Raw genomic sequence first — 15,900 nt, forward strand, 5'->3', positions numbered from 1 at the left:
GTACGGTTGAAATGCACAAAAGCAGATGTCATTTATCAAAACTTTCAAGGTTTTCCTAGCATAGGTATTAATTAAAAAGTTGATGCGAGGCATAATTGAAAAAAGAAGCAGCGTTGCAAGGCACAGCAGGAGCAGCAATGAGATTAATACACATTTATGATTAAGAATTCATCTTTCATGAAACAAAAACTGTTGTTTCAGTCAAAACCTTTTGACCTTTTAAGAGCGACGTGGCAAACTCACAACATGGAGTTGTTTGTTTGGTCCCTGTTATTGCCATCACACTGTAACCTAGGGAGAAGAGCTGTTTTGATCCTCCTGTGGGCAGGAGAGCAGGATTCTTGCTTTTGGAGAGCTCACAGCCCATTCACAGTGGGTTGACTTTTAAAAGATGCATTTATTGTATGACGCAAGGTGCAAATTATGACTCACTCTGCATAGGTTAAGTTTGTGAAAAATCAACCTATATTCATCTCCTGAGCACCTACACAGCTGCTTGATCCATTTATTATCTCTGGGGTCCCATTAACCCTTTGAAAGGAGAAAAAATTATCTGCAACACAGCCCAGCCAAACTGATGTTCTTATCTAGGGAATTGAAGTTTTTCTCTTATCAAATGTAGTGAGGGGCAGATTTTCTTTTCCCTGGCCAGGATTAGATCACAGAGTGGCCCAGCAGTGTGAGTTTGAGCGTTTCCTCCTGTTCCAACAGCCCTCACAAAAAATCCATCGATTGCTGGTGTTTGCTGATACGTGACACTGTTTTCCAGGCCTCACCCAGATGAACCAGATGCTCTTCAGTGTCTGAGTCCTCTAATGATCTCACAGTGATACTGTAAGTAACTGTTGTTTATGATAAACAGCTTTTTAAGCAGAAGTGTGGTGCTAGTCCAGCATGTTTTATTAGCTAAAACTTCTTGTATTTCCCACTTGTATCGCAACTTTTTTTCCTCATAGATTTGAGGGTTTGGGAGCAGTTTTGCCGTGTTTGCAGGGCCTTTCAAAGAAGAGAACCACCTCTTCACCCTCTCCACCCATCTCCTCCCCCGTCTTCCCTCCTTTCAAAGGGAGAACACCAGGAAGTTTGGAGATTCAGATGTGGTTCCTAAACCACTGTCAGTGAGGAAGGTCTCCTGTGCTGCTGGAAATGGTATGCAGCCACTGGTTCCTGTATTTCAACTCTCCTTCCTCTCAGGAAACCCGGAGTCCAAGGGAAGGAAAACCCCCAATGACCCTTGTACAGGTCATTGCAGAAAGTGGTGGTTGCTTAAAAAGGGTGTTACCTTGTGTGCGTTGGCTTCATTCCTCCACCTATCCCTCTTCTGCACGTTTTACAAATAGTGGCAGCTGTTACAGGACTGGCATTATGGGATGGACACTGAGAAATGAAGTGTCTCTTTCTTTGACCCCTTGTTTTTAGTCCTAACTCAGCACAATTTTCCTTTCCTGGTAATAGGTCCAGGCTAGAGGAGGGACTGTACCTCCTCTTGTTACTGTGGGTGATTAAATACTGCAAAAAGCTTTTCTCCAATGTTGAATCAAATGCTGGAATTAATTTACTTCCTCTCTGTTCATAAATACTCTGTGTCAGCCTTCTTCAAGCCACAGTTTGCTAACCTACTCCCAGAGATTCCTGCAGAGAGGAAGTGGCAAAATTGCATGTAAGATTATTTACAGAAAACTAATGTGAAAAATGAACATTGGCCAGATACCTGTCTGTGTCTTTACTCAGGGAACACGTATTACCCTCTGACTTTCATGGTCAATCACAACTAAACATAAAATGTGAGTTTCACAGCCCATGTAGGAGATTGGAATTGAATATAAAGATATATATGCTGTTGTTTTTAAGCCCATAATAAAACTTACTGAATACTCATGAATAATAGATGCATTTAAAGAAAATTACAATCCGCTCCTGTTTAATCCTTGAAAGAAAAAAACCCAACAAATTAGCTTATAAATTCTCTAATGGTTTATTCTTTAGGGCAGAACAATGGAGGCTTGGTACGAAACTCACTGGAATCAATAAAAAGACCCTCATTTTATGCCCCAAATTTGTAACCTACACAGAAGTCTGTTATGGCAGCTGCCACCTTTACTAACACACCAGGGTTCAGCCCAGGTTCCTCCAGGGCTACGGCGGTAATGGCTCTAAAGTCTGGCTGAAACAGCCTGATATTCCCTGTGGATCAGGCACAGAGCTGGACCTGTAACGTGCACTCACCTGTGCCTTACGTCAGTAAGTCTGCTATGTGCTGTTCCACTTGTGGCTCTTGTAAATTAAACTGAGAAAGAAGCGGCTTTTTCGGCTCGTGCCGCTGCCGAAACGCGATCCAAGGCTCAGGTATGTTCCAGCTGTGATCTCGCTCCTTGCTTATGAACATACATTTATGTTCTCAGGACGTTAGAGCTCCTTCTACATGAGCAAAAATTGTAAAAACAAAATGAACAACGTTCTCTGTGTACAGTGGAGTTATTTAAAGAGCCTGAGGGTTTGAACATAAGCAGACACTGTGTTCACATACAATACAAGCAGGACTTCTGGGTTTTGGCATTTAAAATGACAATTAAAAATACAGCAGGCATGTTTCAGCAACTTTATGGGTTGCCATAAACATCCAGAAAAGGATTCCAACAAAAGTAAAGATTCACTGTAAGGATTGTTTTCTTTTTTTGTGTTCTGCCTCAGTTTTCAGTGTGATGTGTTGTAACACACCACTAAACTAAAGGGCAGAAGGTGTCTCCTGCATTGGAAGCTGTTGTACATCAAAAAGTGCTTCTTTGGGAGAGTCAAAGCTTACAGACTGTTTGGCTCTGTTCAGGTAATTGTTTTAGCTTCCTGCTCAGGAGTTTTCTAAAAAACCTTGAAGAGAAAAAGCCCCAGAGAAGTCTGGGAGGTGAAAAACACTTTTCTTCCTCAGCAAGGAAACAAACACAATAGACTCAAAATCTCTCCCTGGCACAATTCTGGGTACCACACCACTACCTGAATTTTCTTAGAAATATTTACCACAGGAATGACACCTCTGCACAGTCAGGCAGCTCTTCCCACTGCAGGCTCCTGACAGCTTGCTGAGGACTGGGAGCTGTACTCTGTATCCTGTCCCTTTTAGGAACACAGTGTTTAAAAGTATGGAAGGCACCTCTTGTTGTGTTTTAGGCATTAAGGTGAGAAGAAGAACCTGAATCTCAAGTTAAGCATTTAATTACAAGGCCTTTCTTCCTCAGTAATTTTTTGCCTGCCATTTGTAAACCTTTGGCAAAAAGAATTCCCCGGCTTCTTTGGCTTGTGAACCTGAATGTCTCATTAATCAACACCTAAATCTCCAAAATGCTTTGAGATGTTGTTGTGGCACTGAGTGGCATTTCCCCTAGGATGGTCATCTCTTTCCAAGCCTTAAAATGGGAGATAAAGTGCAGTTTGTTTTTAATAGTTCTGAAATCCACCTTTTCTCTTTAGGACACTTTAGCAATGGGTTTCATTCTGTGCATGTATTGAAACCTCACAACCATCCCCTGACCACCTAAAGATGTTCTCCCAAAATAAATCCCCTGCAGCTTCCCTGGGTTTCTCTCAGTCCCCTCCTCACCATGGGAGTTGTGTAGCTCCTCTTTACTGAACTCCAGCACTGAGATTGTTTTTCAGAAGTCAGGGCTAAGCGAGAAGTAGGTTCCTGCCCTGAGTTAAGCAACACTCCATGTTAGTGATCCAGTGTCTCAATCAAGGCAGGAAGAAGTAAGGAAACTGCTTTATCCTCCTGAGTGCACAAACCAATCCCTGGGGACTGGGAATGGGACATCTGTCAGAAAAGAGGAGATAGAGGGTATCTTAGGGCTGCATTTGTTTCCTGTGGCTGTGCCTTTGGTTTGTTTTATCTCTTTCCTCTCCCCCTTACCACAATTCAAGACTGTGTATGAGCTCTTTTCTCCCCTTTACCTTTAATTTATTTCCTTTAATGAGGCAATAATTTTGCAGTCTGAGGGATTCAGAGCCAATCCCATTCTCTGTTTCTACCTTGCTGTCTCTTTTCCTGACCCTGCCACAGCTGCAATGCCACACTGTGAACAAAAAACTCCAAGGTCCTTTTTGTTTGTTCGAGTTTTGCTTTGCATTCCTTCCCTTTCCCTTGTATTGCTGCTCAGTGTAGCCCTAGCAGCTCTTTTTCCTCATGTGGAGCATCAGGCACATCCCCCAGGCCTTCTTGGAAATCTTTCCCTCCCTGGGACATGACCTTGGGCTGGATCTCACCCCTCATGCAGGTGCTCATCACAGAACAAACTTCACTTCTAGTTAAGAGCTATTTCAGGGGCTGAAGCGGGCATGAGATCAGGTGCAATTTTAACACTCAGCCTTTATCCAGGGCAAATTGGATGTTAATTGTAGTGACACTGCTGTGGTGGGTAGTCTTTCTAGCTCTGAGTGATGTTGTGCAATAGCAGCTGTGTGACTTCTTCATCTGTACAATCAACCTGAAACTGTCTCGATTAAATCACAGTTGTAATTGCTGCTACCACAAAAATCCCAAGGGGAAAAGCGGCTGCAGGAGGGCTCCAAAGTCCTGTCTCCAACTCCTGTACCTTGCTGAACATTGCCAGTAGCTTCTCTGGTGATAGAGACCTGGAGCTTACCTGGGACAGAGTTGAATAATCCCTTTCACGTGTTGAACAGCACAGGTTTGTTCCTTGCCTTTCCCTTTGCTCATCCTTTGCTCAAGCCAGTCATGACCAAAACTTTAGCTGTTTGGGCAAGTGTGTTACAAGCCACTGCATCTTAGTCTTGGGAAGTTTATCTTGCTGTTCCAAAAATTCCTCACACTCCTTGATATTTACTTCTGTGGGTATTTGTAGATTGTTATGTCTGCCCTTACTTGTTGTTTAACCATTTAGCTCTGTCCTCATAAATCATTCCTCCCTCAGCTCTTTAGCTGGGCTCCCTGCCTGTGCTCCTAAGTGTGAAAACTCCAGGCTGAGTCCACCCTTTCCATGTCTACTCCCCACAGGATTGTATTGATGGCACAAAGTCGTTGCTCAAGCCATGATTTCATTCCTGGTTTATTGCATGATCCCATGCTGACCAAAGGATCTCTGGTTCTCTGCAGCAATTCTCTGGTTTTATTTCCCAGGTCCTCCCACATACTCGTAAGAGTTGTTCCACCTCTTCCCCTGACCTAAACCCATCAATTCAGGCTCCTTGCCCCTTCTCCCCAAGACCACAACTTCTGGGAATAGCAGAGGCAGGGAGTATCCCTGCAGCTGTTCTGTTTCCACTTTCTTCATCCCTTAGTCTTTCCTGAAGGACTTCCTAGCAGCTAGAATCCTGTTCCAGGGGCAGCTGGAAGATGGGCATCCACAGCACATCTCCCAGGTTGTCTGGTGGTGCAGCTCCCTGGAGCAGGATAAGGAAGAATAACTGGCTGGATTCAAACCTCCTCTTCCCAAATGTGTGGCAGGAGCTGCTGGGCAGGGAACTCGGCCCCATGTTTACCATAGCTTGGGAAATTCTGGCATTTTTGCCCCCTCCTGTGGGCACCTGTCTGCATTCTTGGAGTCTGGCCTCGACACATACAAATTTCAGGAGCTTCGTGGTGAGGACAGGATGTGCTGTTGATTAAGGCATCTTGGAAGCTATCTGGATCTTAAAATAAATTAATTGCCACAAAATCTCCAGGAAGAAGTGAACCCTCCAAAAGGTGCATTTATCCAGTTTATGAAGACACTTACAGTGACTACAGCAAGGATTGGAAATAATTAAGGGTTGTGTAAGGCAGAGGAATTACTTCAGAGTGCAAATGAGGCTTTGACTTTTAGGGAGAAGAAAGGAACTTCTTGTGGGCAGATTTGCTCAGAGCTGCCTCTTGCAAACTTCCTTTTACTTTTTTGTTACATTTGTGTGCGTGGTTGCAACCATAGATACAAGAAGGACCAGAGAGATCCCTAATCTGGCACAGGGTATCATCCAATCAGTTTAGCACGTTCTACCATCACGTGCAAAGTACAGTGTTGTTCTCTTTTTGGCTGATAAAAATTTGGAAGTTGCAAAATGATCACTAAAGCAAGAGACAGGACGTGATGGAAGACATTTATTTTCCTAAAAGCTCAAAAAATCTAGACAAGCTCCCAGTCTGTGCTGTGTCTCCTTCCTACTTGCACATTCATTTTATCTCCTCCACTCTCATCTCGCTTGTTCCTGTGTTAGCTGGGGCTGATCCCTGCAGTTCATTCTCTTTCAGGGCTCTTCCATCTCCAGGTTGGAAGAATCATCCATTTGCCTTGTGGCAGCAGAATTCAGTTCTGAATTTGGGATGATGTGTTGAAAAGCTACTTTTGCTTCGCCTTTGAGCTCCAGAACCACCCTTTAAAACTCTGAACATGAGCAAGAGGGTCCAATATGACCATAAATTAAGTTGAATTGTACCTGGGAAGTTTAGTCTTGATTAATGGCTTTGTTCAGTTATTCTACTTGTTCATTTATCTTTACATAAACATAAAAATCATGCAATCATCACATTTTCTCCCCGAAGATAAAGGAGATTTTTTATAAAAAAACTTAACTTTCTGCGTGTTTTTTTTTGCTTCTGTGAGTGTACACATGCACTTTTTTATTTTGTTGAATAACTCCCTTGAATAACTCCCTCCACATTTTCCCCCTCTGTTTAAATCTCTTCAGACATAAGGCAAGTACAGAGGAGTAACTCCCAAGTGTAAAAAAGAAAAATCTTGTTCCTCCCTCAGATCTCCATAATCATGGCTAAGTGTTGCACGTTTATTTAAACTGTTGTAGAAAAAGCCACTGGTGTTCAGCAAATTATATTAGATTTTCAAAAGCATGGCAGTGGATTTTGAAATTTGATTTTCTGGGTCCCGGATGAGAAAGAAGAACTGCAATAATCCACTTGGAAGTGAGGGTCTTTCAGTTCTTCCTTGTTAGTAGTTTAGTAAAAGTTTAAATATTTATTCACTGGGAAAGGTTAGTCCCTGCCATGCCATCTCATGCCCTGCTACAGGGTTTTGTGCTCTTTTTTCTGGGCCTTTCTCACCAGGTCCATGAAGTCTGACCTCTCTTATTGGCTTCTCATTCCTCCACTCTGTATCGATCATGCTGGAATTATGACCTCTACAGAAAGAAATCTGTGCTTCAAGTATTCAGTCTGCCCTGGCATGGGCTACACACTCATCAGACTAAGCCAGAAACAAAGCTGGGATCCCTTCTGAAGGTGAGGTTGAATATTTAAAATGAACCAGAGGAGATCTCTGCATTGGAAATGTCCACATCATCACTGTCCTCTTCTTCAAAAAGCGTGAAGATTGAATCAGGTTGTCTGATAGAAACAGGTTCTGCACTGGTATTGCACAAACAAATGTGGGAACACTGCAGTTTCAGAATCGATTGGGATCTGCAAAAATGGGCTGTAATCCCTGTGACCTCCTCATGAACTGTGAGGGCCTTATAGGAAGAAATGTGGGACCAAGCTAAGAACCTTTGTGCTGGCTGTGGGGAACAGTTCCATCTTTCTCTGCTGGGGAAACATGGAATCCTTGGCTTAGGGTTGATCCCATGAAATGGCCTCACGCCCGCTGACTCAGGGCACTGTGTATAAATTGGGTAAGCAGAAGCTAATTGCCTCCTGTAAAGCATCTCTCCTCTTGAATCCTATGGGCCATTTTATCCCATGACTAATTGCATGTCTTCTCATTTGCATTTGATCCAGCCTCCTCAGAAGGTAGTAGGAGTTAATTTTCTGGGAAAGGAGTTGAACTTTGTCCTCAGCGAGTGAGTTTCTCTGAGCAGATGGATGTTGCTGAACAGTGCAGTCAGAGCAGGAGCTCTGCAAGAGCCATGGGCTGATGGCAATTCTCTTGGTGCTGCTCAGGAGAAGGCCCTTGGCAGACCCATCCTCTCTAAGAAGCAGAAGCACACATTTCTGTGGCTTGCTCTGCAAGCACCTTCCCCTCAGAGATGGTGCATTTAGAGCACCAAGAGTGGAGGGAAGTGTAAGAGGGTTTCTCTCTACTTTCCAGGCCATTTCTAAGCAATTAGAAAAGAGTAATTAAGAATTCAGCTGACTTGACCATTAAATAGAATAGATTTTAAAAGCCATGACATTTTTTTTTGAGCAAAGATGCACTTAGAAAACCTCCTTTGTTTTCAAAACACAAGCTTACACTGTGAGTTGCGGACACGAAATTGTTACTACTTCATATCTGCAGCTGAAAAAGGAACCATGTACCTCTGGATGTCAAATGTGGCTTTAATCTGCTTCACAGCTTGTTTTGTTTTGTTTTTCTCTGTTTCATTTCCCTTTGTGGTGTTAAACTCTGACCCTGAAAGGTGAGGAAGTGGAGGAAATGGAAGAGTGAAATTTGGGGAGTCTGAGGCAAAAAAGCCAAGGGAACCACGGGGCAGCCTGTCTGGCTGGGAGATTGAAATGTAAGTGGACTCCTCAAATTAATTACTTTGGAACACACTCACTTATGGATGTGGACTCCCTTAAGCATAAGTCCTACATTATGTCACCGAGATGGCATTTGGGGCTGATTTATGTTGGCACAGGAGTGGCCATAAAGTGCATATGTGTGCCCAGAGTAGCCCCTTTTCAAACAGAGCATGTTTATAGAAACAGGAAACGTGGCTGGAGCAGGAGCACCCCGAGCCGCTGCTGTGTCAACAGCACCACAAATACAGGTATCCAGGATCTGCACCCTGCCTGCATTTTCCATGGATTTCCACTCTAGTCTGTAACCTGGAACATACTTACCAGAGATTAGTGGTTGGTGGATGGAGGAAAAATGACTTACTAGGTGAAATTTGCTCCACTAAAGATGCATATCTGACCAAGAGCCACAATCCAGATTTTAATCCTTTTCTTTCTTACTCTGTCTAATCCACAGCTGATATTTCACAGTGATAGTCACTCTCTTTTTTCCCTTCCTGGAGAATGAGGGCACATTATATTAATTATATCTGATTCTGTAGTGCCATAATTTATCTTTAATAAAGTATGTGATTTCTGTCTGAATACATCTGAAGCCTTCAGGTCATGTTCAGGGAAGTGTAAACTCTTCACAGTTCTTTATAGTCCATTAGAAGCAGTTAAATATATACAAGCACTTTTAGGAGACAGAAAAGCAGATGTAAATGGAGATGAAAAATTGCAGAGCAGTTTTGGTGACTGAGAAAACTGTACTCTCTGATTCCTCAGATGCATTTATTTGGATGTTCAGTCTTCAACCTGAGTTGTGAGGTGCTATAAATACACACAAATAACCATCTCCGTGATCCATTTGGATCTGCTGTGCCTGTAGTGAACTGAGAGGGCTTTCATGCTCCCAGAGTGCCAAGTTCTGTACACAAAGCAGCCTCCTCTAAGTTTCTAAGGAGAACCAGTGATGCAGGAGCAGTCCTTTTTCTCATGTGGTATACAGCCCTCTCTTCCTCAGTCTGAAGAATCCTTGTGTTGGTATTGAAACAATTCAGGAGATTTTTTTAGGGCACATCTGATAGTGGGAGCTGGAAGAAAGAAGATCTTCCTGTTGTCTCAGAGAGGGAATGCATGTGAGTCCTAAAGCCCAAAATGTTGTTTGTCAATGAAGATTAAATTGAAATAGGAATCTGTAATGAGTCTTTCCCATGGATATACTCTACTCTTACACCTTTAGAGCTGACAGGAGGTGTAAGCATTGCTCACAGGAGCACATCTGTAGCACAGTGACTGACAGCATTAACCAGGTAACTCAGAGAGTCTGGTTTGTGCCCGGATTTTACTGAAAAGCAGCAGTAACTGTGTTGCAGTTCTTGCTCAGGGGATGTAGGTAATCTGGGTCTAACTGAGTAGGCTATGGGAGTAGGTGTATTACTCACTGAAGACTTACATTTCCTTTGGGGATGATATGGGAAAGTATTTCTATCAGGGAAATACAGTTCCTTCATCAAGTATCTTAGGCCTTGTTTATTTACTGATTGCAAGTCAGATAAATTTGTCAAAACATTTGTAACCTGCAGAATGAAAAGCAGAACCAAACAACCTGCCCTTGGTGTTTTACTGCATGAAATATTTCGTGTCTGATTGCTGAGTGTAGTACTCAATGAATATCCTGACATGGTCCCTGCTGTTGAGGAGCACAGACAGGAGATGTGATGCTGTGTTGGGTTTGGACTGGGACATATTTTTCTGCTTTTTATTGGAAAATTGCTTGCAGGTAAATGCTTAGTTTGAGTTCTCCTTTGCTGTTTCATTTCAGGGCATGCTGGTGTGTTTGGGAGAAGATTAGAACAGAATAACAGGCACACTTATCAGAAGGATTGGGAAGCAGATACTGGAGTGCTGAGTGGGTGTCATGGGGGAGGGTTTTTAACTTCCCTGGATTAGTGCCCAGCACAGGGGTAGATGTAGGAAAAATCATGTCGGCAGAGAATCGCGTGTTCAGTCTCTGTGGGTGTGAGCTGAGGACGCCCCACAGCAGCCTGGAATTCCATCTCTGCTGTCTGGAATTGCGGGAATAGGCAGCACAGGAGCTCTCTGATGGCAAAAAGGGCCGTGTTTCCCGTCAGAGCAGTGTCCATGCAGGCCTCAGATGCAAAAAGATCTGTTTGTTAGAAATCAAAATATTTCTTTCCCAAAGGAAAAGTGAAAACTACAAGATTTTCAAAGTTCTGCAACACACTTCAACTGTTTGAGAGAAATGTTTCTCTCCAAATTCGTTGGAGCCAACACTTGTGTCTGTTGTTGCTCTGTTCCCATCTCACAGAGATCACTGCCTCTGAAGGTCTTATGGCAATGCACTTTACTGGGATGGGGAAGAGCTGCTGGCTCCAGCAGCCAGTTTGTCACATTGGTAACAATTCTGAAAATTAGGAATTCTCTGAAGGTGCACATTAGAAGGTTTCTGGGAACCAAATTTCTTATTTTTGTGCTTTAGCTTTCCTCTCAAATACAAGCTGTGGTGCAGAGTGTCCATGTGCATTTGTGAACTGGGAGTGTGGTTTTAACACCAAGCTGGCCCCTAACAAATTCTCAGACTTTATAATCCTTCTACAATTGTTTGTGCCCCCTGTGTATACTTGAAATGAATGTACATGATACACACAGAGCCATCAGAGCCGGATATGAAACAGGAACCTCTGGAGTGAGCGTGAGTCGGACGCAGATGTAAAAGCCTTCAGGAGCACACGCTGCTTGCTGATGTTCGTCACAAAGGGGATGGCCCGGAATCCCAGCCCAAGCAGATGTGTTGCAATAGGCACAGGAAGAGATCAGTCTTAGTGTCCCCTGATGGCTTCTCCTGGAGGTTTGAGGTTATGCCAGCTTTTGTCCATGATCCAGCCTGGATCTGGAATGAAGCTTTTCTTCCCAGACGTGATGTGTTCATGTTTTGGTATCTGTGAAGCAAAGACTTGATGTGAACCTGGACAGAGGAGCAGCAACTTCTTAAAACTTGTAACTTCCCTCTATTTGCATAAGAATTAGCCAGAGGAAGAAAAATATTTATGCTCTTTTTGTATGCGAAGTGTAGAAACTGAAGGGATTCACACTGAGATTTCCCAGCTGTGCTGTCACAGAGGTTTGCAGCCACACTGCAAATTCACCCCAGAGCATCTTCCACAGTGATCAGCTCCAGCCTCTGGTCCTGCATAACCTCTTCCCTTTCCCCCTGCCCTCCCCCAGATCCTGGCATCTTCCTTATCTCTGATACCCCTCATCTGACCCCTCCATTCCTGGTCTCACAGTGTCTCCTCCAGAAGCTGGACAAATTGACAGGTCTGTCAGGAGATGCACGAAGGGAACCCGGGGTTATCTCAGTGTGCAGCTTATCAAAGGGTTGCTCTCAAGAAACGTATCTGGGAGCAGCACGAGTCATCCCAAGCTGGAGACAAGTGGGGGCTGGGCCAGTGAGTTCCTCGGGACCAGCTGTCTGTGGATATGGGGGAAAGAGGAGGACTCTGAAAATAGTGGTGGAGGCACCCTGAAGGCAGAAGGAGGTGCCTGAGATTGAGAAATGTGGAAGGAAAGTTATTTTTTTGGTATGCATTTGGGGACTTTGAATTAGCTTCCTCTGTAAGGAAGGGCTTCCTGGAATTCTTTGACCAGTTTTATACCCAGAAGGGAATTCTTTGGCACGGGATTCAATGCACACATGGGATTTCACTTTGCAGTGAGGCCGTCCTGTGACAAACCACCTCCAAAATGTAATCAGCAAAGTTTTCCTCAGATGTAAACTCTGTGACTGCTTCCACATTGGACTCCTGCTTGCTCATTCCTCGGCTGGTTTGTCAAAACTTCACAACATTTAGGCTGCTTTTCCTTGCAGTGCTGAGTCATTCTCTGAATGGAGTAAGAATTAAAGGGTTTGTTACTGTAAATTTTGCTAGCCTCTGTCTGAAATCCAAGTGAGAAAAACTGCAATGTCAGTTTGCTCCAAACTGAGCTTTTAAAAGAACCTTTGTCCTCAATACTTTTATATGTAACACTTGCACATATTTTGTTTTCTCTGTCACTTGTGGTCTCTTTAATTACACCACGGGAATCTGAACTGTGGCAGGATCAGACACAAAAAAAGCATGACCAAAGGAAAACAAAAGTTTTATTGGTTTTAAGTAGATTTTTCAATCTAAGAGGTGACTCTCCTGAAAAAGCAATATGACATCTGTTTGCAAAGGTTCTTTTGGAGCCCAGAGAAGCTGTGGCTGCCCTGTCCTCTGGAAGTGTCCAAGGCCAGGTTGGACAGGGCTTGGAGCAACCTGGGATAGTGGAAGGTGTTCCTGCCCATGGCAGGGGGCTGGAACAAGATGAACTTTAAGTTCCCTTCCAACCAAAACCTTTCTGGCATTCTGTGATTCATGTCCAGGATGCACCAGTGCATACAGGCACTGATGGGGCACGTATGTGCTGCAGCCTCTTTGCTGGGTACAACCAAAGCCATAATTTTAAGGATTATCCTCGTGCACACAGAGGAAAATTCAGTTTTCAAAATTCTTTATTGGTGATGAAACATTAGCCAGAACACTGTTGGGTTTTCTGATGTCAGTGTGAGCTGATGGAGTTGGCAGTAAGAAAAATTATCCTTCAATTATAGGCTAAGCATGTTTAAAAGAAATCACTGAGACATAGATGGTATAGAGCCCCATATTACTATTATTATACTCAGTAAAAAAAGAGTCCATAGCTGTTCTCTCTCCTCCCTCCTCTGTTAAAAAATTAGTCTCTTTGTCACATGTAAGAGCTGTACAAGTAACAGGAACAAAACATGTAGGTGTTCTGAACAGAGTCATTAAACAACATTTGTTAAGCACACCAAGTTCTAGACTAATTCATTCTGTAGCTTTTCTGTTCCATGTGCTCAGGTGATAAAGAATTATGCAGAACTTCCACCAGTGGCAATTTTATTTCTTGTCTTGAATCAAATGGTGACTCAGAATGAAAATGTCACTGAGACATGTGCTGTGGTGAGACTCTGTGGTTGCTGGTTCCAATCACCCTGTAACTAGAAGGGGCTCTGTTGGTGATGCAGGAACCAAGACCACCTCTGCAGGGATAAGGCAAGAATTAAACTCCACTTTCAGCAGAAAAGACAGTAGTTGGTTGATAAGCCACAAGCTTAAAAATGTTGCATTCAGTGGTTCTTCATAGAAAGGACACTATTGATGAAATAGAAGCATTGAATGGTAAGAAGTCTGTCCTCCCAGATGTTAAAATGGAATGGAAACCTCTTCCCCATTTTTTTTACAGTCTTTTCTTCTAGATAATATTTCTAACTTCTTTCTGAATCTTCTGTGATTGATGATAATGGCATCATGTAATGATATGGTATAATAATGATACACAGTACAAAGATTACAGATTAAAGGTTACATATTTATATATATATATATATATAGCATGGCACTGGTTTTGGCTGTGGTAGTTGCCATCAGCACAAATGTCCAGGAGGAAGCATCCAGCCCTTAGGCACTGTTTAAACACCAGGAAAGTTTGGGAACTGCTGGTCTTGGGGTTGGGTGCACCCACTACCACTGTACTTGATACTCACTCCCACTTGGGATTGAGACTACCTACCTTCTCTGCAGAGTTTGAAATGCCACTGCTCTGAATGATTCTTCGCCCACAGAAGGAGGGAGGAATTCAAATCAGCTGGGAAGCAAAGCACTCTCTGCTGGGAATAGGAGGAAAGAGGGCTTCTGGTGGTGGGAGAAGTGGGGGAGGAAATGAAACCACTTTTGGGGAGAAGTGGGCTCTGCAGCATGGGGGGATATGGATGAAGTGGGACAGGATGTAAGAGCACCAGACATTGGCAGTGGGGAAAGGAAAATGGATGTTCATCAAGCCCTAGCCATGGGAAGAAAATGAAAGATAATACAGTGATGGAAAAGAACCTAAAACTTGTTTTTTTTCCATGAGGATACCCAGCCTGATGATTTGAGGTGACCCTTGTCTTTCCAAAACTGTTCTCCCCCGCTGGAAGAGATGCTGCACTTCTGGCTGAATCCCTGCAGGCCCCAGCAGTGTTTTTAGCAGTGCCATCACCTCCAGGAGTTGCTGGACACCCTTTCAGTTCCCCGCAGGAAGCAGGAGCCAGTTCTGGTGCCTGGCACACGTCACCCCTCTGTGTGCTCTGTGATTGCTCTGACTGTAAAGCTGAGAAGCCCAAGCAGGAGGTGGGAGAGATCTACAAAAGGAAAGGAAGGATCAGGGAAGAGTGGCTCTGCTTGCGTAGTTGGGTGAGGGTGTTTTTGTTGCAGAGGTCCCTATTTTTAGGTTTTATACTTTGCCATTGTCTCCTTTGCTGTGAGCTGAGCTGCTGCCTCCTATTGCTTCCCTTCACAACAATGTGATCGTAAAAGATGCAATTTTGACCTCATCATGTTTTGGATTTGCTCCTGGCCTGCTTATCATGCTAAGTGAGGGTTACTAGGGAAGGAGTATCAATCCTGACAGGATCCAAGGCTCCAGGGATAAAATGACCTAACTTCTATCTTAGGATGTCAGCACTACCACACTTGTCTGTGTCAGATATCCGCAAACCTTAGACAGGCTTTCACAAGGTGCTCCTCAGATGCTTTTTTTACAAATTCATTTGGAGATCTCCCCATTTCCCTTCCTGTTTTTAAGTCTTGAGAATGCAGATGGGTCGGTCGCACTTTAAGGCTTCTTCATGCAATCAAGTTGGAGAAAAAATTTTTAGACATAATTATATACCCTCAGGAACTGGATCTTGTCCAACTTTCAGAATAAATCACAACAGTTAGTAGGACTGTACTGGATTGAAAAGTCCAGAGAAGAAATATCACACACAAAACGCCTCACTTGCACTAGTTTGTATTTATTTTTATATTTACAGGTTCATTTACTCACAGGTAGTGCAGAAATATGACCTGTTTTGTTTCGATAAAATCAAAACATGTTCATTCTTAAAAGTGAAAGAGTGAAATCAGATGGATTGTCATTGCTAATTTAGGCAGATTCACCATCTTTTGAATGCTGCTGGTTTAGGAAGGACAAGGTTAAAGTGGAAAATACCTGCTCTTCATTATGCAGTGCAACTGAAAGGCAGCCAAAGTGTTGGACAATCTAGTCCAGCACTGATTGCTGGACAATCTAATCCAATCTAGTCTGGTCTGAAGGGTGTCTCATCTGTCCCTGGAGCAGAGGGAGCACTGCCTGAGCTGTCCACACTGTTTGGATACCGAGGAACTTTCCATATCTGCCCCTCTCTTGATTTCCCTCCTTTCTGAGAAAGTTCTGAATGCTTCTTGAGTACATTCTCTGTGTTTTGAGATAACACGTGAAAAGGAAACTTCTTGATAATTATTTTTTCTGTTAGCTGCTGGGGAAATCTTTTCTTTTTTCCCTTCCCAGCTTCACATGACTCTCAGGAGTCGAGGAGCAGATAGGTAAGCACTAAA

At 43.4% G+C, this 15,900-nt stretch overlaps 1 protein-coding gene across 7 annotated transcripts in view; it reads left to right on the forward strand.

Annotated features, from left to right (window-relative positions):
- Window positions 1-15,900, forward strand: part of FGGY (FGGY carbohydrate kinase domain containing) — a 254,334-nt gene that overhangs the window by 47,170 nt on the left and 191,264 nt on the right. For 4 of the 7 annotated variants that reach the window (XM_048313086.1, XM_048313092.1, XM_048313087.1 and 1 more), the window contains exon 2: window positions 770-834. The exons of the other annotated variants lie outside the window; for them this stretch is intronic. The gene's annotated coding sequence lies outside the window, so the exon portion shown is untranslated. The remainder of the gene's footprint in view (window positions 1-769; window positions 835-15,900) is intronic. 7 annotated transcript variants of the gene reach the window in all.

The sequence above is a fragment of the Corvus hawaiiensis genome, chromosome 9 (assembly GCF_020740725.1).
Source record: "Corvus hawaiiensis isolate bCorHaw1 chromosome 9, bCorHaw1.pri.cur, whole genome shotgun sequence".
Taxonomy (NCBI): Eukaryota; Metazoa; Chordata; class Aves; order Passeriformes; family Corvidae; genus Corvus; species Corvus hawaiiensis.